This window comes from Haplochromis burtoni, unplaced genomic scaffold (genome assembly GCF_018398535.1).
Source record: "Haplochromis burtoni strain Fernald_Lab_line unplaced genomic scaffold, NCSU_Asbu1 Contig_7, whole genome shotgun sequence".
Classification (NCBI taxonomy): domain Eukaryota; kingdom Metazoa; phylum Chordata; class Actinopteri; order Cichliformes; family Cichlidae; genus Haplochromis; species Haplochromis burtoni.
Genome location: NW_024582368.1, coordinates 1,044,642 through 1,072,588, shown reverse-complemented (window position 1 = coordinate 1,072,588; position 27,947 = coordinate 1,044,642). Strand labels below are relative to the sequence as shown.

Sequence of the window (27,947 nt, the reverse complement as noted above, 5' to 3'; positions counted from 1 at the left end):
GAGAGAGAGAGAGAGAGAGAGAGAGAGAGAGAAACAAGAGAACAAGCTTTACTGTTATCTTCATCCCGCTGTGTCAGTGAATAGGGGGGCTGCCCCTTGGAAATGGCACACATGCACACTTATTCCTGCAAACCGCGTTTCCTGTTATGGCCGTTTTCCTCTCTGAAAATGCGCAGCCAGTTTTGTTTGTATTATAAAGACAGAAGTGGATGGGAGAGGATGAAGTGAAAATGATGAAAAGGAAAGGTCAGACAAAGAGAGAGGGAGAGCTCTCATGGCCATTTCTTTATGCTCTCAAGGCCTACTTTAATTTATGGATTGGGTTTGAGTTGAATTGGAAACACCCGGGGTCTGATTGGACCATAAATAATCCCCACAGGAGTAGATATAAATGCCGAAGAAGCAGCATGCCTGAGATTCTCTCCATCTCTTTCTCATCTGCGGTGAACCCTCACAGATGATTGATGCGTTGGGTGTCCTGTTGTCACAGCTGTACGACTTTAGCTGAATGCAAACACGAGTACAACCACGCATGAATGAATGCATGCACGCTGCAAATGTGAATTTGTGAATGCTCGGCACGCACATACTCCATCCTCTCCTGCACAGACTAGTAGCATCACAGCACCATGATGTGCTCAAGCATCATGCTCCCTCTTTGGGAGAACCTATATCATACTGCTCTGTCACTGCAACATAACACAGCTAAAGAGAAGGGGGAGAGGGGGATTCGGTAGCAGTGGGAGGTAATAACCAACCTGTCAGGCCATTAGGATTGAAGTAGCTAAAGAGGTGGATGGGGGACAGGTAGGGGAGGATGCTTGTGATCATTTAAATCACATGTCCCCTTCACAGCAAGTGAAACCCTGAGGGGGTGAAATGTGAGGCAGCTAAGTGATAACATTACCAAAGTCATGGTTGTTTTTACAGCATCTTGTCCTCAAATTGTTTTCCTTGTCTCCTTTCCTCCTCCCGTTTTCCCTTTTTAACAAGGTTATGAAAATCCTTCTGCCTCTGCGGTCGAATAACGCGACCTCCCATCTTTTTTTATTACATTAACAATTAAGTGTGAAAAAAACTAGATCACAGCTGGAGGCGCAATCACAGCTGATGCACATCTGCCAGCACTCGAGGACGATGAAACATTAAAGACGCAACCCACTGTTCAAAATGTCGCTCCGGCGTTGGCAGCTTAATTTGCCCATTAGATAATCTCAGCCGAAAGTGACATTTACATGAACGTGCTCACACACACACACACACACACTTACATAACATGTAAAGGAGAATCCCTCGTGAAGCAGCAAACATCGTTATCCCACAACATTAAAACCACTTGCAGGTGAAGCGAAGTGTTTGGCTCCTGGCATTCATGTGGACATTAATCATTACCAATCTAAACGTGGTTGTTTACTCAGAATCCCTCACAAATACCTTGTTCAAAAACAGTGAGCCTGCGAAACAGCCCCAGCCTTATAAACTGTGAAAAAGCCAGAATATAACTGAGCCACAAGATGCCACACCACAACCCTGAATGTAAACCTTGTACTGAATTTCCCAGAGGAACCCACCTGAGGGATTAATAAAGTTTCATCTAATCTAATCTAATCTAATCTAACACACAGGCCCTGCCAAACCTGAAGGTGCCAGACACCACAGGGGTCCCGATGGCCCCTGATCAGTCAGAAATACTGATCGATGCCTATTAAGTATTAGGTTGGTTTTATTGTTAAGGCTAATTTGGTGTATAAATACAGCACAATCTGATCCAGAAGACTATCGCTCTGCAGTGGTGATGATGATAATGATGGTGATGTTATTAAAAAGTGTGCAAACAGTGTGTCAGCACTGTTATCTATTTAGATGTACCGGTAATGCAGACTGCAAACGCCTCATGCAGCTCAAACTATCTCACGCTGCTCTTATTTAACAAACACTGCAAGTACATTTGAAAGAAAACAGGAAGTGTCTTTCTTTCTACCTTTCTAACATGTAAACTTCTCTGTGTGGAAGCACCACAGGAGCCTTGAATTCCTCAGACAGAGTCAAACGCACTCAGAGGAGCTCAACAGATACCTTTTCTCCATCTGATATTTTGTCTTTTCCTGTGCCTCCATTTCATGTCTTCAATTGCATGTCAGAGAGAAGCTCTGTTTGATTTTTATGGAGTAGTTCAGTGTTTAATATGCTTCTTTTTTTTGAGCATGTTGGTTCCAAGATTCAGTTTCCCCTCAGCTGTGATTTTTCTAGCAGTGCGTCACTAAGATTTCCGTCACAGTTCCTCGCTGTCAGCCTATTAGAACAGGACATGAGCAGGAGCACAGCAGGGGAGAGACAAGCTGTCAGTCAGACACACGCACACACACACACACACACATGTGCGCACAAAGACTGCCCTTGTGTGTGAGACTGTAATTAGTAGCTGCCTGGGTTTGCAGTGACCTTTCTTTTCCTTTTTAAAAAATCCCCATTCAGGACCATAAATGTTGCAGCACCGCTAATGACTTTACTTTACAGCATCTTCATGGAGTTTTCATTTTTAAAGTCACTTGAGGTGTTATACTGTTGATCAGGTTAGTTATTTAGACAGACTCATTATGGATTTACATATGAATCGCTCAGCATAGGCCAGCAGACTCCTGAAGTATATTTAAATGAAACATTTATACGTGAAAGGTTTTAAAAAGCCTTTCCCCAGCTTGCAGTCCTGTGTCTTTTAGAAGAGAATGCTGGATGAGATCATTCCTCCTCTGTTTGCTATTGTAATTTCCAGTGATCGATCATCAGATAACTTTCAGAGTTTAGCATTTAAAAATAATGTATGTACTAGTAATGTCCATACTGTTAAAGGCTGATTATAGACACTTCTAAGCTTCCTGCAGACGTATCATTGCTTTACACATTTCAGACACTAAGAAAGAAATGAAAGAAAGTCACATTCATTTTAACTTTGACATTCAGTATTTAACTTGCAGAATAAAATCAACATCACAAGTCATCATTTGAGGTAGTTCTGGTTCACATAATGATGACTACATTTTTCTGCTGCTACTGAAGTGAAGTTGTTGTAAGAAGCTTGACTACAGCAAATCTATATCATTTCCTTGTTAAATATTAAAGGAAATCAGGCTTTTCACAGTTAAGTTTAATTTTATTTCATGAAATCTTGAGTTGCTGATGGCTTTAGTAAAATAAAAGGATTCTTGCAGTAGCAGTGCACTGTGAAATGTTGTAATGGGCAAGCAGAATTCTTATCAACAAGTGGCACTGGATCAGAAATCGCGTGCTGACTGTTTCCTGTAAACACTGTTGTGAGAAGGCCCTCGTCATTTTTTTCCGAATCCTTTCTGTTGCATACTTTCAAAGCTTTTTTTGAACCCATTAGAAAAATGAAAGCTGGGCCCTTTTGACTTTCTGACCCTGTAATGCTGACAAGAAATCCAGGTGGTATTTTAGGTTTATGAAGCTCTTTACTAAATGAATCAAATCTTTGAATCTCGGACTGCTGCATCTCGTCAGAGGAAAGCAAAAGAAGGAAGGAAATGGGTACACAGGAGGCGCAGTTGGTCTGCATAATAAAGTCAGATTTGATTCTTCTGACTGTGACACTCGAAATAACCCACATTTATCAAGTCATGTATACATGCAGCAGGCTTATCCATCAAGCTGCAGGAGATCAGGTCAGATCTGCAGAGAGAGGCAAGGGTAGATGGGGGTAAATGGTACTCCAGAGATTTAGTATTATATTTCTTTTTGTTAAAGAATGCGAATCAAATGTCTCTAAAGCTTCCTTCCTCCTTGCCTCTTTGCAACTCTTTTTTCTTGTAGATGCCAAAGTCTAAAACTAGTTCAAGATAACCTTGATGACATTACCCAGATTAGTTTTTGGAGGTTGGAGAGCTCACTTCACAAACACAGAAGACAACTGTTTTCTCAGCTGAAGTGGATGAGTAAAGCGACCTTTGGCTCCATTAGGTTTGAAGGTATGGCTACAGTATTCCCTCGATTATCGTGGGGGTTAAGTTCCACACAATAGGTGTAAAACCCACGCTCTTATAAACCCTTTTTACACTCTTAAACACACTTTTGAGACACATCCTTACGTATTCAGCAAGTCCACCAGGTAGTTTTGCATATTAAGCGCCTTAATTGTGCGAATAACACCATGAGCCATTGGCTGGATCAGCGATGGGGTGTAGTTATTAATTTTTTAGGCAGAAAATACTTATTTTACTGCAAAAATAATTGAGATCTAAAAAATTAAAATAGGTAGCAGAAACCCGCGATTTAATTAAATTCCCACAATATAAATTTACAGGTAAATTTGGGATGTCAGCGAAAGGTGAACTGCAATATGGTGCAGGAGTTCTGTATGTGAAGCTGTACGAGCTCACAGGGACACATGTGGCCATACAGACTACTAGACCACTACTGCTCTCTCATTGTCAAACAGCCCATATCCTCAGCTTGCCATTACCTCCTTTGAGTTTTTTTTTTTTTACACAAAAGAAAAGCATATATTAGATGGCCCATGAACATGCATGCAGCAGGTCAATTATCATACTCTTACAGAACCTTTCCAGCGCCAAAGGATACTCATAATGTGTTCTTTTCCCCCCTTTTTTTTCTTTGCGTAAGTAGATTGCAGTTCAATTAAATTGCCATTGCAATCTGATAACTGAGATGGCAGGCGGAGATGGGCTCTGAAAGCCCTCGCAGTCTGTAAGAAGAGCCGGAATCAATGCAGGGTGGAGTAAGTCATGGTATAATGGACATTAGTGAGCAGAGCTCTGGCACAGATCACATTAGAACCAGCAGTGCTGAAGTCTGCCAAGTGCTCCAAACATCCATTAGTAGGCCAATCAAACTGTGTTTGCTCAACACTTATGCATTTGTTCACAGCACCCCAAAGATCCCGTAGAGAAGCTTCTCAGAGTCACTGAATTTTGTCTGGAGCAACAAAAATCTGTTATTACGTGCTCAACCTTCGCAGTGCACAAATCCGTTGGCCGTCCCGTTAGGAAAGTGTCGTCATTGCACATGGAAATGGTTTTCATCTATCTGGGAACAGCAAGGCCTTTCTCCAGCTCTTTCTCTCTTTTTCTGAAGAGAAGGTAAAGTGGCATCATATGTCACTAAGCATCACTTCACTGCTGTCGGGAGGGTGATGTATGAGGACCGAAATGGCCAGTGCTGAAACAGCAGACCACACACACGCACGCAGACACACACACAAACGCAAGATTGATGGATGACACGAGTATTAGGTCCAGAATTGAGGCTCGTTGCCTGGTGGCTGATAAAAGATTTTAAGAGGTGACGACCTGCAGCTGCAACAATTAGTTCTTAATGGTAGCAGTCTTTGTTTTTATGAGAAAACTCATTCAGGAGACTCTTTTTCCTTTTAGCTAGGCAAGAAATTGCCTGTTGGTTGCATAGTTCCTAACGTGACTAACAGAGGCCTGCTTCCACTTAAGCGTGAAAGTCATTGATTAAGCTGTTGGTTGATTTGTCTTTATTGGAAACCTGATTTGTGCCAGCAAGGGAAACAAAGCATGAGTTATTGATCCAGTATAAAAGCTCATCAGCGCCTGCCGGTGTGGAGTTTTAGATAGGAAAACACTGCATATTTGTTCTTAGCCCTGCCAAACCTCAGTCGAATTGAATCAGTGAGTTTTCCAGCTTACAACTTACAGTGCGACACCCCTGAGCTAATAACATAAGCAAAGATCTCCTGACACCCAGTTGTTTGGACATGTGCTGGATTTATAGATTAGATTTCCTCCACCCTCTTGGTCAGCGTTCTTCCCCATTGTGCGCTCGACGGAGTGAAGCCAGCCCAGAGGATGCATCTGCCAGATGACCCCTCTGCAGAATGCGTACCATGCAGCGCCCCACCCTCCTCCCCCTTTCCTGCATCAGCTGACTAGCTTGGGTAAACTGTGTTTGGCTTGTCTGTGGAAGCGGAGAGGGGAAGGAGGCTGGGGGCTGGGAATTATTAACCATGAGAAAAGTGTTTACATCGTGACTCTAGAGTATCGCTGCATACTGTATCTCTCTGGCGTAACCTTGGGATCAATCCCTCCTTTTTAATTGGTGACAGATGTCGCCTCTCTCATCATCTGTGCCTCAATCGCTTTCGTTCTCATACACACATGTAAGGCCCCGATGTTCCCAGAATTCTTCCGGGAACCTCTGGGATCCCATCCCAAATCTTGATAACATAACTCCCACCGCCCTCTCGTCCGAGCCAACACTTCATCCCTCAGTTTATGAAGCTGTCCTGTCACAAGTGGATTGCCAGGACTCAGCTGGCCTGGAAGCTGTCCTGCGCTTATGAAACATTTGGCATATTTTTAAACTTACTTGCAGTTTATGGAGTGATGCTGTTACTTGGTTTCTGCTTATTTTCAGTGAGTCTTGGGCTCAGACTGACAGAGCTGAATCCTGGAGGTGCTGTCTGCCTCTTTGTCATGGTGTCTTTGTCTGCTTGGCATTATCCTGCAGAGGATTGTGTCCATCTGGTGGATGAGATTTCTTGGAAATGAAAGGCACGGATAGGATAAAACGAAGAAAGACAGGGCTTGTCTTGTGGCTGATCGGTGGAAAAGTAAAACCAAGTCCCTCAGCATGTGTCCGTGAGTGTGTGCCCGGCTAAAATTTAGAGGAACTGTATTAAACAATGAGTTCAGTCTTTTTTTGCTTATTTCACATGCACACATCCTCAAGCGTCCCCCAGCTTCACTCTGTGATTTGACCTTCAAAAGATGTATTGTCCAAATAAACCTTTGATATTCATATTATTATTATTATTATTATTATTATTAACAGGCTTGATCAGCGTGAAGCTCGCTGCGTTTGAGGCCTTGGTGCCCCCACCTCCTCCTCCTTCCAAAGCCCAGACTGATGGCAGACAGAAGTAGGTCAAAGTTCAGTGGAGCGTCCTGTCTGGGGAGGAGGATTGGAAAGCTGGAGAGGGAGTTAAAGGGCATTGTTGGTGCCAAGGACCTCCTTCCTACATGGTGGGGGCTTCTGTTTTTTCATATTAAAACTTTTAAAAAGTTTAACAAAGTTCAAAAACTGCTTAAAATAACAGCCTTGGTACTCATAAAGGAGTTAATTACCTGGTACTAATACTGAACGTTAAGAAACAGCTTATAAATACTCTACTGATCACAGACTGTATAAAATAAACATAGATTTCTTCATCACCACATCTGTATATACACAGTCTGTGCTACAGATCAGTAATGATCCAGCTGATTGCATTAAAATGGGGTTTAGCCCGTGGTGATTTCATGCAGCACTCTCATGTACATGTATGAAATTCTGCTGTTGTAAAGGAAAAAAAAGAAACTCATTTTAGGAGGTAATAGAATTAAATTTATAAAAAGTTGACTACGTATGAATTAATGAAAATGACTTAAAATTTAATATATGTTCTTACATTTGTTTTTGGGGAACCTGTAGTAATGGATTTGCTCATCTTGCTGTGGGGATGAAGAAAAGTACCCCATTATGTGTGGCTGTGACAGTGTTGGGTGGAGTTACAGGTCTAACGGACTCTGCTCATAAGTAATGGTGGGTGCAGGGTCTCTGTGTCACAGGTACACTGTAACCACAAACTCCCCTGAAACCCTGCACCATAACCTATGCAATAACCTGACGTGCACCCCCCTAAAAATGTAACCATACACTGGTTTATCTTCTGTCATCTACTGCCTTATTTTCTGTTTCAAGGTGTTTAGAAGAGAATTGATCACCTCGAGTGGAGAAAATTCCCAGCAAATGACTCTTTTAGTGGAAAATTGCAGAACACCTTACACGAGTGTAAATGTTCACAATGGTTGCCATTTCAGTGATAAAATGTGCTAAGCAGTGTGATAATTAGCCTTAAAATGTGCTCAACACTGAACTATTAAACCAGAAACATTTAACTCATGAAAAGTTACACGTCCTTTGTTCATTAAGCCTGGTTGTTTGATATAGCCCGCTTGTGTAAACTAGAACTACAACTAAGACTCTTTAGCCATGCTAGTGGCCATTTGCAACTATGCTATGTGTTAACGTGTCCATATGAACACAGTCTGTATATAAAAGATAGACGTAGCCACCAGGTCTGGAGCACAGGTTCAAAAGATGTTAGGTTATAAATTCCTATGACTTTCAGGTCTTTCTCTTTACAGCATGGTGTTCATTTTGCAAACGGTAGTCCCATTCAAAGTAAAATGAATGATGCAGGCAGTTTTAGGATGTGGCTGTCTTGTGATTAATAAATTGTTTGGTGTCTCTTGTGCTTGGTTGCACTAAGAGGCTCTAAGCAGTCAGAAATTCAGGTTTTTTTGGTTAGACATTTTTATTTTAAGCCTTTTTTACTTTAGCCAAAATTAACGTATCCCTGAAGTGCACAATCGACTCGACCCTCTTGCCTAAATTTGAGGACCTCGGGTTTCAAAATGCCCAGATCTCGATTACCAAAATGTGAAACTTAAGCTTCAAAGCAGCAGATCGTAAATCAGTCGGTGGGATTAGGTTTCTGTGTCTGACACAGTCTGAAGCAACACGCTGTTGTGCTACAGAGTCATGTGGTGTAATATTTATATGTGTCTCGGCATTAATAACATGTTTAAAATGGTCATGTTGACCCTTGTGAAGCATGCCTTTGCAGATTAGGATGTCTGGATTGAGGCAGGGTCAGACTGCTGGGTTTAAATTGAGAAGGGAAAGCTGTGGAGGACAGCACTTCAAAGGATTGTATCATAATCTTTGACATGTTATCATTGGCGCTCCAAAAACATCAGGGGATCTGATGGGGTTTTTTTTTATTCTATTCTTGCTGTCCCGCATTGGCTTGTGTTATGCAAGAAGGCTTTCAAAAATCTGATGTTATCTTTGATATCGGGGGGAAAATAAAAGAGGAGGAACGGATGCCATTTTTCTTTTCTGGGAGCATTTTCCCAATTAAAACTTCAAATATCTTGGATAACTGCTGTTGAGCTATTATACAAGATATTTATACAAGATGCTTATACAATTATACAAGCTTTCAACATAGCAGGATTTGCTGGTGTGCGGAGTTCAAAATGAAGCCCTAGTCTGCTGTCAAAGATCAAACAGACAGATTAAGGTGGAGACGGAGCGGTTTGGAAGGCTAGTGGCGGCAGATGCAGGGATGAACGGATGAAATGAGGCCAGTGTCATCCCGTCTCATTTATTATGCAGGGTTGGGAGGGGATTAGCTTCACTTACATAACTCCATCTCTCCCACCCACCCCCCACCCCCCTAACTAGCATATTTCCCCCTTTTCCCCACCCTCCCCAAACTCTCTCCCTCTCTTCTGAGACCATTCGATTGGTGTTGGCCTCTTTGTTATTCCAGTATTTTGTTTCTCTGTTCTTTTTTTTTTTTTCTTCTTCAAGAGAAAAATGCATAAAGACAGGAGGCAGCTGGAGACTGAAAATGGAGGGACAACAGGGAGAGATGTTGGAGAGACATAGCGAGAGAGACAACCATCAGGAATAGAAGGAAATGGAAGACACAATCTTTATTACCAGCGACGGTTATAAAGATCTGCAGATAAAGCAAAAGGAAAAGAGGAAACAGGAAGAAAAAGGGGGAATAGGGGAGCTTTGGGGGTGGATGAGAGAGTCTATTTATAGTTTATCCCTGCTGTTGGGTTAAACCGCATGGTCCAGTGCAGCACAGCTCAGTGTCCATGTCAGCCCTCATGTCAGTCTCCATTAGCTCCACGCACAAACACGCACTATATATATAAGTTATGTATATACCCCGAGGATGTAAACACAGGCTGTCACGAGAACATGGGTACGCTGACCTGCCACTGAAGTAAAGGAAAATTACACACCAGCAAATCTGAGCGTGTGTGTGTGTGTGTGAAGCACTGACGTGCTGGAGATATTCGTTAACCGGTGTGTGACAGAAAATAGGCAAAAACTGCACACTATTCAGCTCAGCTCTTTGACAAAGGCTGCACTTCTGAGAGGATTCAAAACACACACACAGACTTTTTTGTGTTCCTCTGACATTTCCTCCTGCCTTCACTTCTTAATCTTGGGAATAAGTTAATCACACCATCTCTTCAAGCTCCTTTTTGTTCCCAGATCACATTTGCATATGTGTTCACTTCCTCCCTCTCACGCTCTCCTTCGTACGTACAGCTATAGGTGCACGTGCAGGTAAATGCATGTGTTTCAGAGCGAGAAGCATGCTCACTTGACCCAGTCTAACTGTGGTCTGAGTCTGATGTCATTGCTGCTGCAGGCAAACGCACACACACACACACACAGGCAAAAATGCACATTCATTTAAATTGATTGAATGCAGGAGTGCAGTATATATCTGAAATACTGCAGCTCTGTTGCAAATATATAAATATATTTATTACATTTGGTCAGTAATATATATTTTGAGCACCTGCCATGTTGCATAGGAAGTCAGTTATTACTGGTGAGCTGAATGCTGTGAGAACAGGCCAGCTACTGTACACGTTTATGGATGATTCATGCAACAGTCTTGGGGTTGCACAGGACCTTGTTTGTTTCTTTTGTTCCTTCCCCCCGGCTAACCCCGCTCCAATAACACACTTACTGTGACAGAGGGTACACATTCACGAACGCACATAAAACCAGCATTCACTACGTGCACATGTGCAGGCGTCTGCAGGAAGAGTGATCAGGTGCTTTCACTCCTGCAAAGTACGCTAGCACGTAATGGAAGAAGTTTTCAAGAGAATAATCTCTTGATTTGAGAAAAATGACAACTTTTATTGTTTCTTAATAATGCATTTTCATTGTGCAGTCAATAAAAGACGCTTAAACATGATAGATAACCAGTGTGAAGCAGCAGCCCCCATACTGAATCTGTGTGAAAATTGTGTTTGAAATAATGTAAGAAAAGCTAAAGATAGGGAGGATGGAAATAATAAGAGAGGAGAAAAAGCGTGTGAATGAAGAGAGATGATCCATATCCTCCAGACAGACAAATTGTTACAACAACAGTGGTGGGGCTGATAGAGCTGGAAACAGACAAAAGCAAGACAAAGCCTTTAGCTCCGGCTGTGATTTAAGCAGTGAAAAGGAAAAGGAAAATTTTTCCTGCAGTCATTGTTTCTCATTTGTTAATCTTCCTCTGTGTGGTCACCTTTTGCTCATCCTGCCCATGTTGCATTGTTTCTGCATAGAAGACCCTCATTAGTCATCAGCTGTCGTCAAACATGCAAACTCATCATTTGTTCTGCCAAGATTTTCATAAGAGGTTGACTGTGTGCAGCTGTGGCCACACATCAGCTGCTGCTCTTGAGCTCGGTTACAGAGATAAACTTTACCCACCGCTGCTGCTGCTGCTGCGGCCATCCCCTCCAATCTCTTGTCATCTCATCTAATCTGGCCACAGAGGAGGATGACTTATGATCCTTAGAAACATTATAGGAGTGGAGATAGGGGTCAAAGAGTTGGAGTGCATCAATTAGACCTTTCACTTTAGGGTGGAGAGTACTGATGAGGTCACTCCTCTCTGACATAACTAAATACTTTCATTCAAATATTGTAAATTTGTTTTTTGTTTCTTTTTTTTTCTACTCACAGATTTTATATTTTTGGTTACACAAAAAAGAGGAGTGCATGGTTATCATGGTAACCAAACTGGATGTCTTGTCATACACTTACTGGCCACTTTATTAGGTACACGGTAGAAACATTCCTCAGTGATTTCAGTTCATACAGACATGATAGCGTCACACAGCTGCTGCGGATTTGTCATGTGCACATCCGGACTATCAATCCCCTGTTCCAACACATCCCAAAGGTGCTCTACTGCTTTGAGATCTGGTGATAGTGGAGGCCATTTGAGCAGCCATCAGAAGATGGGCATGTGGTGGTCATAAAGGGTTGAACATGATCGGCAATCATATTCATGTAGGCTGTGGTGTTTAACTAATGTTCATCTGGTTCTGAGGGGGCCAAGATGTGCCAAGAAAAGATCCCCTACACCAGGGGTGGCAAACTCCAGGCCTCGAGAGCCGGTGTCCTGCAGGTTTTAGATGTGTCCTTGATCCATCACAGCTGATTTAAATTGGTAATTACCTCCCCAACATTTCTTGAAGTTCTCCAGAAGCCCGGTAATTAACTAATCATTTGATTCAGGTGTGTTGACCCAGGGTGTTATCTAAAACCTGCAGGACATTGGCTCTCGAGGCCTGGAGTTTGCCACCCCTGCCCTACACCATTGCACCACTACCACCCTACCCATTCATACAAAGCAGGATGGATCCATGCTTTCAGGCTGTTTACATTAAGTTTAGACTCTAAGATGTGAATTTCACAGCAGAAATCAAAACCCATCAGGCCAGACAAAATTTCTCCAGTCCTTTATGGAATGATTTTGGTGCCTGTGTGAACTGTAGCCTCAGTTTCATGCTCTTAGCTGACAGAAGTGACACCTGGTGTGGGCCATCTGCTTCAAGGTTCAATGTGTTGCATTCAGAGCTGCTCTTCTGCATACCTTGGTCGTAAAAAGCAGTTATTTGAATTACCGTTTTCTGTCTGTCAGCTTCAAGATGATAAATAACAAACGTTCTCTGGATAAACATTTCATGGCATCAACAAGACATGTTTACCCAGTGCAAAGCATTATTTCATAAGAAGAGCAAAGGTTAGAGAAAAGTCAAATGAACAGAGAATTAATACTTTTTAATCGCCCTAATTATTCTCATGCACCACTGGAGGGGGACAATCTCCGGTATGGGAAAGACTTAGCTTAGATGATAAATGAATGGATTTCTGTTATAGCAGCAGAAACTGAAAAAAACCCAAACAAATATAAGTAAAATAAAGTGGCCCAGTGCAGTGAGGCAGCTCAGTGAACTAGAAAAGACCCAAAATATCTGAATAAGTAGCCAAATAAAGTAAAATAACTGAATTAATTCCAGCCAGAAAAACAAATTCCCCTTTGGGTTGCATTAGGAAGGAAATCCTGCATAAGTCTCCCAAGTGGAGCTACCAACTGTGGCAACTCCTTGTGACAAGTCTCAATAATGTGGCCGTATGCACTTTTTTAAAGCAGTGTACATAGTGTACTGAATATAGAAAAGGAATCAATCTGAATGAAGGTTAAAATAATCATTTAAATAGCTAGTGCAATAGTTTTGCACAGCAGATATTAAAATAGCTTTATACTATATTATCTGTTCCTTCTGTTATTTGTTGCTACGAACAAGTTTCACTCAGGACTGAGCAGCCATCATTGCAGCTGCCAGATTTCACATCATTGCAGGCTGCCCTCTAGTGAACAATGCTGGATCTACAGTGATCCTGATCTGAGCTCCTTGGACTCACACGTGAAGTGCAAACTAACAGGACTGAAGCTCGAGAGCATCACGGGCACACACAGTCCCTGCTGGGTTTTTTTTTTCTTAACCTGTAAGATGAATGGGCCTCATTAATCATGGCCATTTGTCTTTAGTTGTAAGTCTAGAGGTCAGTGATTAAACCGTGTTCTTTGTATCGTAGCCAGCTCTCTGTCTCCTTCTCTCTCTCTCTCTCTTTTCTTCCTCGCTCAGAGGATCAGAGGGAGAGCTGCATTTCGTCGCTGCTCCGCTCTGCTTTTCATGGCTCTGATGTTGTCTGCCACCAAATCCCAGCTGAATAAAAGTCAGAAATTGAAGCAGCAAATCATGTTTTATGTATGTGTGCTTACACAATGAAAGCAAGATGGAAAGTGGGCCAAGCATCACACAGGGCATATTATGGCAACAAAGCAGCTTTCCACTTTCTTGGGAAAACGGCAGCCGCAACAGCCAGAGTGCCAGACACCGAGTACAATATGGCTAATGACAGAGAAAATAGAAAGAAAGATACATAGAAACTGCATTACCCGACTGCTCTTTTCCTGGGAAGTGCTTTACGATTCTCATTGATTCTACTCTATTCTTACTCAATACGAGCATCCGAGGATGAGCAATGTGACAATGGATGCTACGAGACGCTCGACACCTGTCCCGATTTTTCACATTATGCAGAAGTAGTTTACACTTATATGTTTTCAGGTGTTTCAGGACACTTAAGTAGCAGCAGTTGTTCACTTTCATGATCAGCCAGTATTTATTTTCCTGGATATTGATGAATTAAATTAAAATTCCAGAAAATGGTGCAAAGATGATATTTTAAAAATGTTTTTATAATAGAAATGATGATGATTTTTTTTTTTTTTTTAACTCAGATTCACTTTTTTGTCTGAACAACAGTCCAAACCAAGATGAAATAGTTTACAAAGACAGTGGGAGTATTATTTGGAAAGAGTCGCTTGCTGTGGTGCATCTTGATTAAAACCCTTCTGTGTGCGTGGTTGATCAAAACTGATAAAATTCACTTAGTGTTATTGAACTGATGTGTAATCTGCTTGTTTAAACAAAATAGCTGGTTGCTTTTCCCCTGTTCCATTAATATATGTGCGTGATATTTGTGAGTTTTGGGCATAGAAGTTGGATGCTGACATGATGAATATCACCCACTGGTTTCTTGACTCCCATTTTAAAGCCGGGAGTTCAGTATTTTTGACATCACCGTCAAAGTATTTTGAAACATCAGTGAGGTAACTGTGAAACTGAGAACACTGAGTGCTAATAGATTAGCAAACTGTTAATCACAAGCTAATTCTAGCCTAAATTGTACCCTCATTTACTGTGTATTTTGCTCTAAATGGGAGGATAATTAACATAATTGTTATTATTATACTGTAAAAAATAAATAGATACATATAATGGGGAGCATGGTGGTGTAGCGATTAGCACTTTTCACATCAAGAAGGTCTTAGGTATGAAGTAATCAGTCTGCTGAGGACTTTCTGTATGGGCAAACTGAACATGCATGTTCTCCTGCACAGTGTAAAGACATGTTTGTTAGGTTACTCAGTGATTGTAAATTAGTGTGAATGTGAGTTATATCTGTTAGGTCTATAATAGATAGGTGATCTGTACAGTCTGTACCCTGCCTCTCACCTGATAGCTTGCAACCTAGAGTTGGATAAGCAGAAGAAACAGGATAAAAATAGCAACTGAAACTCACCAGGAAAGTATTTACTGCGCTATCAAGTCAGGTGAGAAGTTGGGTTATTTTCTCCTAGGCTGTGTTCACACCAGAATGAATAAGAATCTGGTCTTTGTCTGAGGTTATGCTTTCACACAAGCAGAACACAGTTGGTCACGCTGATGCTTGGTTTAGGTGAGGATGGTTTCTGAGTAGACTGTGCAGGAGGCGGGTGAGCCACTGAGTAGCTGTGAATTCAACCGGTTATTACCTGAGATATGCAAATCAGCATGTTTGGAAAAAGGTATAAAGCACCTACTGTATAATGCTGCTTTCCATTTACCTCAGAAGTCGGATGACTGAGGTGGAAGTGACTTCACTCCTGAGTTGGTTGTGTTTCAGTAGTGAAGTCAGAAAAACAAGGAATAACAGCATTTGTTTTGCTCTTTAGCAAGATAGAGTCAGTCATGCATCATTATCATATTAGTGTAAAGCGTATTGTTTGTTTGTTTGTTTGTTTTTTTAGCACTTAAAACCACCATTGCCACACGTTCGTGGATAGACCCTGACTTACTTAGCTGGTCACATGTCTTATGGTTTTACTGCTTTTTACATGCCCTGAAGCAATCTTGGATTGTCTTAGGGTTGGTGGGGCTGCTCTGACTGTCTGATTTTGGAAGTCTGGCTTGAGGGGGCGTTCCAGTTAAAAATTCTGTCCTCCAGTGAAATGCACCATAAGTTCCTTCTTTTTTTCCATCTTCTTAAAATTTTCAGATTTCCCATTTAACGCGGGAATCTGATAACGGTCAACTTTTCATGATTACCTGACTCTTTTTTTTTTTTACATTAACCAATCAAGAGAATAATTGCTGATATTGTATTATACAGTGATGCGTACAGTGACAAATTTCTTCCATTAATACACTTAGATACATCCAGTACGTGTATTAATGGACTGAACTGAACACTTCTCTGTCTCTCTTGCTTCATTGTGCAAGAGTCACCTTGGCACAGATTTAGCCGCGCCTTCTGGGTGACGGCAGCGACTTTCGCCTTCACCCTCCTTCGCTCCTCCCTCAACAGCACACCATACTGCATCTCTCCAGTAACCGAAAACTACTACTAACATAAGGATTGCTTTGATTTACAAAGTGAACCTAAGGCAGCCAAGTGCACACACAAGCTGCATGACCTTACCGCTACCCTCAGCTGAAGTTAATACTGCAGCACCGTGCAGGAGCCTCAGTCACAGTGTCATTGTCCTGACATACAGTGTCATCCCTGCAGTGAGGACATATGCTGCTATTGCGATGTAATCTATCTAGCAGTGATCTAAAGGATGAATAATCTCTATCTAATCTGCACCCATGGGTTTACATCAGCCCATCATACTGGGTGAGATCTCATCGCCTGATTAGACAGAGAGCATCGAAGCGAGATTTTATGCCTGTGCGTGTATGTGTGTGTTGAAGCCTTTAAACCACTGCGGAGATCATTATAGCATCACAGGTCATGTTTTATTGCCTTGCAGTGGGTTTTATGACAATTAAAAGACAGGCAGACCAGGGTTAGATCTATAAATCTGTGTGTATATTGATGTATTTGCACATTAGTGTTTCTAAAAAAATAAAATATTCTTGTATTTGGCTGTGAGCTGGCCTTATGGGACACTAATCTTCATTTATCTGTGAAGCTTAAAGAGGGTGAATAAATTTAACCACTCTCATGTTATCTCAACAAATCTTCCCCTGTGTCTCTGTGGAAAGGCCTTGACCCTCCTGCCACCCCACCTCCATGTTAGAACATGCTGGATGCCCTTGACCCACCCCGTTTCTCGCACCTTCACCCTCACAACGTTTCCTTTACTATTTGTTTCGTGGTGTTAGCGGCTACAAATCACGTGTCCATCAAATCAGGCCTGAAGCACAATAATCATCTAATGGCAGAAATCCCAGACCTTGATTGCCACTTTAATCAGTCATACCTTGGCTTAAAGCCTTACTGACCTCTGTATTTCATTCAAATCTGGTTCTAAATTTGTGAGCTTTCCTGTTAACAGACACAGATGGACACCCGGTTTTGTTTCATTGTTGTTCCATGCTGATGATATTTGGGCTTCAGCTGGATGGAAGCCATATGGGAACCAAGTTAGTCAATAATTGTGTTTTATGTGGTCTTTTGATTGAATTAAATGGATCGTATTGATTTATATGAAACGTAATGCATTTGCATTTTTAAGCCAATGATGATCGCTGTTCTTTTCTGATTGTGTTTTGTTGGACACAAAATTACACAAACAATTAAGGACAAATATTTTAAAAAAAATGTATGCAAGCAAATGACATATATGCTTTAGATTGATGTGTAAGCTGTGTGATGCTCTTGTCCTTTTTGTTGTTTAAAGTTTGACCAGAAAAAATACCAAACTCCGGCTGGTCTCAGCAATTCTAGGAAAATCTGTCAATGTGATGGTCTTTGGTCTTACAGTCTATCTGCTGGTGGCACTGGCTGTCAGTGCCCAGTCAGCACTGGTCTGTGATTCCTGAAAGCCGCTCTATATCCTGGCCTGGAGGTCGGGTGATGTGGCATTACTGACCCCCTGGTGCACTGGGACATGGGGGCCAAAATCAATAGTCGTATCATATCGCTTCAGACTGTAACAAGCTGACTGATTACCTCATCGGCTGCCAGTGAAGATAGTGGAAAAGAAGAAAGAGGAAAAAAGGGTGCAATCAAAAGATTAGGAAAATTACAAATAAAAAACCCCAGCAAAGTAGCATTTTTTGGTGGGGGTGGAAATAAAATCCTCCCATGTGCATGTACTGCAAACCACAAGAAAAATGCTATAGTTAATATTATTGGACACCAGAGGGTGGTAGTACTAATGGAACTACATTTACACTTTGAAGTTATGATAAGGTATTTACACACAAGTGTATTCGGAGGAAGCAGTGTTGATATTATGGGCAAACACATATTCTTTATCTGCTTATAGATACGTTTTCTCTCTCTTTTTCATTTCATTTTTTAGCCTTAATGAGGATTTTTCCATTTCTCTTCCAAAGATTGGAACCACATTTAGTTTTAGGAAACTTGTGCAAAACTCCAGCTGTAAGAGCCGCAGTACAAGATGAAGGTTTAATTTAAAATTTGTACAAATTTCATGATTCTTTTTTAGCTCTTGCACAAGGAAAGCGTGATGTATAAAGATAAATATTTGTGTATTTGCAGAAAAAACATCTACTGTCATACGTGTGAGACTTAAGTTACTATGCAAGCAGCTCAAAAGTGGCTTGTTTAAAGACAGAAGGAGAAAGAAAGAGATCAAGGATTGTAGATTTTATTGATCAAAAAGTGCATTTTCAGCTTCATGTTTGGACTGTGGTCACTGTGAGGTCATCACATTTGCTATTTCTGACTGTGTTTTTGTTTTCCTATGCTAACCATTTTAGATAAATTCAAATCCACACTGTAGAGTTTAGATGTTTGGCCCTTACTGTTTCAGTTCACTCGTACCTGACGGAGACAACTGGTCAGATTAGTTCATCTTAACTCTTTGTTTTTCCTCAGGCCACGGTCCACCTGAAGAGAATCCCAGAAAGAAGCAAAGTCCTGGGATGAAAGCACTCTGCCATTTTCCTCTCTCCCCCAGACCACCAGGAGGAGGACGCTGGGTGACACACTGAGGTAAAGAACCACGCTAAAAAACAAAAAATAAAACACCCTCTGCAGACAAAACCCTTCTCTGATAACGCTGACCTTCAGTATTTGCTGACTCAAGCATCCCCCACTCCTCCTACTACCCACTCTTGTTCTTTCTTGCCCTCCCTTTTGTGTTCTTTCTCCCTTCTGTTTTTTTTTTCTTCTTCTTTCTTTTCATGAGAGCCGTCAATGCTGATCAGTGGACTGACAAGGTGTGGGCTCATATTAGAGTGTCCTCATTTTGTCACACAGATGCAAGCACATTTATGGAAATAGGGGTCTTGGCCTCTTTGATGCTTCTGTTTAGGGACTAGATTTGGAGAAGGATAGCAGTTGGAGAATGTGACACAGGGGTTAGAGGGAGTAGAAGAAGAGATGAGGAGGTCAAGAGGTTAGAAATTTGCGGCTGAGCTCATGTTGTTCCATACTGTAGTCGAGTGCCTCACATGAGGCACCGAAGGTGCTGCTAATCGAATTGTCTCGTCCAGAAAACACAATTTTCTTCGACTTCACTTTTATTTTTTTTTACATACCTAATATAGCTAATGCAGAGAATATTATGCACTTTTTTGTGTCTGTTGTTCTTCAAAATCAGTCACACAACACTCAATCTTGACATTAAGCCCTTATCATTTCTATCAGCTAAAGAACAGTAAACGGCAGCACTTGTAAGATATTTGGGGTGATAATACTATGTTGTCAAGGCAGCAGCAGCTGTCTTCCTCTCTTCTTTCCACTGTATCCATTACAGATCTGCTATCTCTGCTGCATTTTTGTCCTCCAGTCCTCCCTGTCTCAGCCCAGCTGTCTCCTTCCTTCATTATCTGTCCCAAAACACAACTCACCACCTGTGTTAGAAGGTCGTTTTCAGAATACAAAGTCCTACTTAATATTTCATTTTTTGGTTGATACCTGTTTAGTAAATGCTAACGCTTCACTGAACTGTATTTGGCTGGGTAAAATGAGATTTAATGTGATAAACCAAAGCATACTTTGTCCTCATCTCTATAGAGTTTCAACATCTTTAGAAATGTTTTCTGGGTTTTAAGGTACAAGTTCACAGTAAAATTGGCCAGAGTGTATTCAAGTAATCCCTGTGGTCCAAAAGCTCTGGTTTCAGACTGCTCTAAACACTTAGTTTCAAACATTTTTTCTACTCTTGGACCTGTATGATGTTACTGACAGCAGATATCCCAGGCACTCAGCTGCTCCTCCCAAGTGCTGTTCAAAGTTTCTGTTTGAGAAGGGCAGCCAATTAGAAGAAAGGAAAGAAAGTCAAACTGCTTGTTTCAGAAAGTGGATGAACTCAGGGGCTGCAAAAAGTATATTGTGTATCATTTTGTACTGTGAAAACTACATTAGTAGAGTTCAACAATGAAATATGGAGTTGAAAATGAGCATAATATGTCCACTTAAATGATTTATATTAGTTTTAGATACAAAGTCTCTCACTTTTCTTTAATACGTCACAAGTCCTGTTTTTCACTGACTCAAACTGAGCTGATGCACTGGTTTTGTGGATTGTTATTACCTATTCAAAGGCTGAAATAGAAACTCTTGCTGACTCACACACACTTGCTCAGTGTCACACACATATAAAAGACTCAAAAGCTTTCTGGTGTTGTATTTTAAGCCCAGAGAGGTGGGCTGTGCTAGTGGTAACAAAGTGCCAAGTCAGGGAGCAAAAGTGAACTCTTTCTTTTTTTTCCCCTCTCTCGCTTTACCACCGTGGGACTCAGAGGGAGGAATGGGGGAGTTCCAGTAAGGAGAGAGAAAGTGATGACACACACACACACACACACACACACACACACACACACACACACCATTATTCAGTTCTCTTATTGGTTTTCCACCACGGCAGCACACAACAACCAACCAAGAGTGCTAAGTGCTGCATGCCACACAAGAGCCAAGTGTGTGATCTGAAAGTAAATTAGGGCTGAAACAGTCAGTGACTTAATTATTGATTAAATGATGAATTTATTTGTAAAAAAAAAAAAAATTGCTCAACAATTGAGCTGTCCTGATCAATTAATTGCCTGTACCCACTTAACAGCTGTATTAGGCTGGACTTAGCAATAGTGATGCTAACAATGATAGTGCTTTGATAACATTAGCACTTTAGCTTAATATCATAAAACTTGAAGTAAATTTATGAGGAAATGAGAGACTTACATCTCTGACTCTACAGTTGGTATGTTAAATGTTAAAGGTAATGGCAGTAGTACTGGCTTGGAAGGGTTGCCAGGTTTGCAAAGTTGCATCTGAACAAACCACAAGATTTCTGGAACAACCTTGAAACCAAAGTAGATGTTTGGCCATAATACCCGCCGCCATGTCTGGAGAAAACCAAACACAGTATATCAGCTCAAAGACCTTCTATCAGCTGTCAGTGTAGTAGTGAAGGGGTGATGAACTGGGCTTGTTTTGCAGCCACTGGACCTGGGCATCTTCCTAATACCTGGTGAACAATACCCACACTCACTTTCATGTGCACTGGAGAACATGAGGTGCACGCTGCCAGAAAGATGTTATATAATATACTGAGATAAATGACTCGCCCTCTTTCTTCCTCTGTAGCGACTGCTGCTCTTCATGTGGTGGATGATGTTTGTTAATTGGGTGTAACTAGGCCTAGTATTTAGCCAAAGGGGATAGGTGCTGCAAACCGTGTTGAAAGGGGTATTCCCCCGATGCCTGGGGCCATTGTGCTCGAACACAAATCCACTAAACACAAAAAGTGGATAAGATTTCCCAAAATGTCATATCCGATGCAGCACTGTGCTGATGCAGAGAGTAAATGTGAAAGAGGAGGGGGATGATTCTAAGGCTAAAAAGAGAAGGGGGAGGAGAAAAAGGGAGTCAGAAGAGAGTAGTGTGTGTGCTAAAAGAGGGAAACTAGAGGCAGACAAAAGTGGGAGAGGGGAGGGAGGAATGAGGAGGAGGAGGAGGCGGTGGGGGAGGCGGTGCTAAGGCAGACAGCAGGGAAGGAAAGCTGAGAAGAGAAACAGTGGAGTGAAGTGAGAAGACCAAGAAGGAGGTGGTGAGGGGACAGGAAAATAAAAGGGCTTCCATTTGAAAGTCCTTGTGTCAGGATATGAAGTCTGGGAGCGGCGCAGAGGCAACGGCAGGAAGCTGGAATGCTGTAGGGGAGAGATAGTCGACAGAAGAAGGAAGGGGAGACGCGGAGAATCTGAGCCATCAGAGCACCGGACTGATTTTTTTTTTTTAAACTTTTTTTTCCAAGAGAGACAAGTGAAGGCAGCGATGCAGGGCTCTCACTGGAGTGAGTATGGAGGGAAGGAGAGAGTGTGTGTGCTCTTACATGTGTCTGTATGAGAAACGTCAGTGCATATGCCTCAGATTCTCCAAACTCAGGCTCTCCTCACCCTGCTTTCCATTGCCGTTTGGCTTCGTTTAAATTTATGCAAATTCGCCTGAGAATAAACTTTGTATTCATGAGCACCTTGACTCTCTGTGTGAAGCCCCTTATGAGGGTGAGTTACATTTAACGAAAGGCGCAAGGGAGATGGACAGCGAGGCGCGTGCAACAAGGATTTTGCAACTAGAATGGAAACTAGTTTAGTAAAGAAAAAATGCTGGTGACTTCTAAAAACTGAGTAATGAATAGTTAAATGATGATTCACAAACTTCAGTCAGCTGACAGACTCAGAAGCTTGAAGTTACTGCTCTTAAGTTGTCACTTTTGTGGCTGGTCTAAATGACCCTGAAGAGTTTTTTGTGCAGGGACAAACAAAACTGGTTGCCTGGATTTGTTGAGGTGGGATGATGAGGGTTTTTTGTGGTGTCTGAGCCCAGGTTTTCTAATCCTGACCCTGGCTAATCTACTCATTACACACTGTTGGGGGTATTGATTTGAAATTTCAGCCTTAAGAAAAGCTGCCCCCCTTTTTGGACAGTTGGCCTGGAGGAAGAAGGAGAAGAAGGAGGAGGAGGAGGGTGTTATTCAATCTGTCTTAACACACACTCACAGTGAAGATAAGAAAAGCATGAGGCAGCATGTACACTTGCACCAAAGCAGACAATTAGGCCACATCTCAAAAGTGTGACCTGCAAAAAAACATGTTTTCATCCAGAAGACTCAAAGGGAATCTTTGTGTTTCTTTTGATGACAAAGCACTGGGGGTAGAGCCCGCTGCTATTCCTCTCATGTCTTCCCTATGTGTGTAATTACAAGACTCCTCGTGTGCCTTGGGCCACATATTGTAGTTTCTCATCAAGTTTGTTTTGGCCCGAGAATGGTGCGTCAGCAGATATGTTTATAGACAGCTCGCAGTGCTGTCCATTCACTCAACTCTTTGTAGTATCTGTGTTTGATTGTATCATGTTAAGGCTTCATTTGAGGGCTTGCTAGGAGAAGACTGTAATTACCCAGAATGGGATTTGGCAGAGTTCGCAGGAGTGACGTTTTACTCTATAAATGCACAAACGCTGACGTGACGTTAACGGTAAGGTGAAGGGGAGTGAGAATGGGGGCAGAGATGGAAAAGAAGGGTTACCTCATCTTCTCTGGACAAAATAAATGAGGTAACGTGTCACATGTTGCAGCCGTGTTGACTAATGCTTCCTGTGTGCTGTGGGTGTGTATGCACAGTACTAAAAGGTAGTTAAGCAGCTTCAAAAAAAGGTATTGAGACCTTTTGTGGCTCTCTTTGTCTTTTGAAAGTCTTTTACCTTTTATCCTCTCTCTGTTTAGGCTGAGCTTAGGTGGGCTGGATTCATTTAAGATCACGTTCCAGTTTGTTAAAGTCACGTTCTCACACAGAATGCCAGCAAAAACTTTAGATCATTTGTCATTTGCCCTAAAGAAAGGATAGCCATAGCCACCATGATGTCACCCAACTGCTTCACAGTCACCATCTTCGTGTTTTGAAATTGGATGTGATGAGAAGACAGTGGGTCTACCTGAAAAACCAAGGGACACTCATGATAGATGCTAGTCAGTCAAACTGTAAAAGATACCCTGCTTTATCCTTCTTTGTGACTGAATCAAACCAAATTCACAAAATAAATCTCACATTGTATTAAGTAAGACTTAAAAATAGTGATTGAGGCCATCATTAAACTGTGTTACTGAGGTCACAGTCAAGAGCGCCAAAAGGGTCGTTTTCTCCATGACTTCTATACCAGCGGTGCCCAACCCCTGGGCCACGTACCGGTACCGGTCCGTGACTTGTTTGGTACCAGGCCACGAGAGTTGAGGCTCGGGTGTGAAATTTATGGCTTTCAGGGTTTTTATCGTTAACTCGGTTTCCCTGGGTTTTTTTCCGTGTTGTAGTTGTAGAAATATTTACACGTTACCATAGCAACCAGAGAGCATTAAGGGCCAGAGAGGAGGATGTTGCTCTTGATGTTGTTGGCGGATTTCAGGAGGACGCTGCTAATAAAGTTACACAATTACACAGTAAATTCGCATTTATTATTATATTTACAAAATACCACAGTTTTTGTCTTGGTTGTATCATTTTATTTTGTTGTATTTATCCGCGACATATTGTCTGACATTAAACCAGTCCGTGGCGCAAAAAAGGTTGGGGACCATGGTTCTATACAACTAGACTTCATTCCAAATTCAGTGTAGTCGCCCCCTGCTGGTCGATAAGAACGAATAGCTTTTTAATGCTCGCTGCAGTTTCTTTACTCATCAGACGTGCCTATGCTGTAGGTATGTCATAATTTCAAACCGTTTCTGAAAGACTATACCGTAACCTGACACCTCTCTATAAATGTGCACGTGGCCATTGATGCACCCACACAGGGATAAATGCTAGGAACAATCAACATCTGAGAGGTACATGACCGGCCAAAATAACACCAAAGCCCCGTGTGCGAGAGGGTTAATATAAATAAAGGGGTCCTACAACAGCATTAGCCAGTTTGACTTCAGCTGTCACACCAAAGGAAATAAATGAGCTTGTTTCTGTTTACTTGGTGGAGGATATGCTATCAGTATCAACTTGCTGTGCAAGCATTTAAAGGTAAATGTATGGTAGGCTGCACATAACCTCTGAATATAACCAACATGTGCAACAATGACTTTTTAATGGCAGTAGCCTTAAAAAAAGCAAGATACACTTAAGAAAAAAGTGTTATTCAAAACTATTCAGTCTTTCTCAGATAAAGGTTTTTATTGCTTTTCATACTGGTTTTTGACAGCACTCGCCCATGCAAAGAAACAAACTGTAGTGATTTACAATCTATGTGCTAATCGTGCACTAACATGACTTACTGAGAACGGCAAATGTTCCAAAGTCAATAAAACAACAGCAGAATGCTTTTAAAACGCTGAACTGTCATTGTTCTTGTCTCATATTAGTTTAGGAACTTGTGTTTTTGGTTACAGTAGTGTTACATCTTAGGCTTCCTAACCTTAGGAGGTTACATTGTCATGGTTCAGGTGATGATGAGTGCATCGTACCTGGAGAAAAATCTGTTATTTATATACCTTAGAATTACAGCTCTTTCCCATGTGTCATTTATTACTTTTTCATCTCCAGCAGAGCAACAAAATGCTGTTTTTGTTAAAGCAATAGGACAAATGACGTTTTGAAATACATGTACCCATTCAGCAGCGGTAGTCTCTTTGGTGTGGGGGCACCAAGTTCATCAAAAAGACCGAATTATAAGGATGGATTCAGATTCCATAAAATTTTACTAGCCCCTTTCACACTTTCTGTGCTCGGCTCCATTCTTTTGCAATGATCCCATTTAGCTACATCTCATGCCAGGTGTTTATGTAAAGCCTCTAGTTGAAGAGCAGGGTGGACGAATCCAGAAAGAGACAGACAGATATGCAGGAAGACAGAGAGACGGCAAGAGATTCGAAGTCGGCCTGGCTTGTGCTCAGTTTGCTGAATGAGTATTTTCCAAGCCAGCCTGTCCCCACTCTGTCTTTCTCGAGTTTGCAGCGGCACGGACAGTATGTCTGAATACGTCTGCACATGTGCTCCTTCGCCATGTCAGATATTTTCCCACATGAGTGGAGTTGAATTTATGCAGTGAGGCTGGCACAGTTAAAGTGAGGCGTTGTTGCTTATGTAATAGCTGCTGTGGAACTCATTTGCCTGGCTGTATTTAGTAGCACTCTGTGTTTTTTGTGTATGCGTGTGGGCGGCATTGTCTTTGTTATCTTCTGCTTCAGCTATGATTGCTGATTTCACTCTCGAGCTGTGACACTTTCTGAGAAACATAAGAAAAATTTGAGACTTTTCAGATATCGAGTCCTACTTTTCCTCATTGAAGGATGCCAGTAAAGAGAAAGTCATATCGCTCGCTACCCCGTCTTTGTTCTGCGTCGCATTATAGGTCACATTGTGTGCCAAAGTGTGGTTGCTTTCAGTGTAAGATAACAGGCCTTTTCTCTCTGCTTTCTACCCTCTTGTTAAACTGAAACAATGGCCCTCCACTGTCGTACAGCCAAAGCAGCAGGGGGGGAAGGAAGGGAAGTTTAGGAGGGAAAACTTGCTCTTCTCACTACTGTTGGGACAATGAGGCTTCAAACAGAGTTTGGATTAGCCATGTTGTTAAAGACCAGATGACATGCTTTTCTACTGATAAGATTTCATAAATTAAGTGAAATAGTTTAGTTTGAACTGGTCATTGATCCTGACAAACGGTAGTCCACTGGCCAGACTAATCCATGTGTCTCTACCACCGGCATTCTTGGTATTTCCAGTGTCTGTGGGTCTGACCGCTGACCACTGCTGGATAACTTTCAGTGGCTGGAAAAGCTCCTGGAAAATCCAACATTTGGAGCAGACCAGGAATGTCAGCCATCTTCCCCTTTTTACACATACTGCTACCTCAGTTTCCTCCAGCGTCAGCTGACTGAAGCACTGTTAAAGGCTGGGTATTGAGTTCTCTGTCATTTCTAATACAAATTTAAGTATGTCAGACCTAAAATTTAATGCCATGTTAAATTCATATTCATACTCATGCTGCTATTTCTGTCAGCATGTGAGATCATCTATGAGTGCTGATGACCTGGCTCCACTGGCAGGCATGCATGCCCATGACATAACATTACATCCGCCGTGTTCGACGGATAACGTGGTATGCATTATCTGTCATGAGCTGTTTGATTCCTTATCCATGCTTTTTCTTTTTTTTAAAGTATCTATCCTTTATCTTTCATCTTGGTCTCACCTTTTCAAAGAATTTTTTTTTGGATCAGAACAGTTTTTTTTTTTTTTTAATGTTTTCTGGCAAAGTCTAACTAGTGCTTTGCTCCTTACTGTAAGCTCCCTGTGTTTTCATTCATGAGGGCATCTCTTGATTATGGACTACCTCCCAGAGAGTGGTTTTGACTTGGTTAGATTTAGTTTTTCTGAACCATGGAAATAAATCTGCGATCATGCACATTAGTTGTCTTCTTTGGTTTTTCAGACCTGTTAGTCTTTTTCACCGGGCCAGTTCATTCGATTGCTGACTTGATCACTTTTGAACTTTTTGCTGTCTCTCTGAGGCTTATTTTAGTTTTAAGCCTAATAAAGGACTGTTAACTTTCATTGACATCTCTGAGCCTAATTGAGACTTCCAGTGAACAGCTACCAAATGCAAGTTAGGTACTTGCAATCCACTCTAGATCTTTTATGCCTTTTACCCTCTTCTTACAGTGGAATAATGAAGGAACAGCTCTCACTTGGCAGTGAATCTGCTTGTCAGTCAATTGTCCAGTTACTTTTGAGCCCAAATGGCGAACTATGTATCAAAATGTCTGTAATTCCTAAACAGTTAAGTCGCTACTTTTGTAAAACTCTCTTCACATCATGTATATCATTGTATGATAAAACAAAAAATCCACTGTGTTGGTGTAACAGTGGTACACCACCACAGCCATAAACCCATCAAGGTTGAAGTGTATAAAAGGAGTAGCTGAGTAAACAAAACATGTGCATATACACACTAAAGCTAGACTAGACTTGGTAATGGTAATGTAACTGTTCTTCTAACTGCTCATCCATGTTGTTTGCAGCTGTCCACGTGTGCATCTGTAAGTAAGTATAATCCATTTATTAGTGACATACTGGCTGTGGAAGCTTGGTGTGTGTGTGACCACATGTATTGTCTGGTGCATCTTGACAAAATGTATGAGAAGATTCAGTTCTTAAGTCAGCTGTGGGTGTTTGTGGGGAACCTAACAGGCAGTGTGTTCCAAACTGAACTTAGAAATAATCTTC

At 41.6% G+C, this 27,947-nt stretch overlaps 1 protein-coding gene across 1 annotated transcript in view; it reads left to right on the top strand.

Moving 5' to 3' along the window:
• Positions 1-27,947, top strand: part of lzts2a (leucine zipper, putative tumor suppressor 2a) — a 43,710-nt gene that overhangs the window by 786 nt on the left and 14,977 nt on the right. Inside the window, exon 2 of the mRNA XM_042224797.1 lies at positions 18,613-18,729. The gene's annotated coding sequence lies outside the window, so the exon portion shown is untranslated. The remainder of the gene's footprint in view (positions 1-18,612; positions 18,730-27,947) is intronic.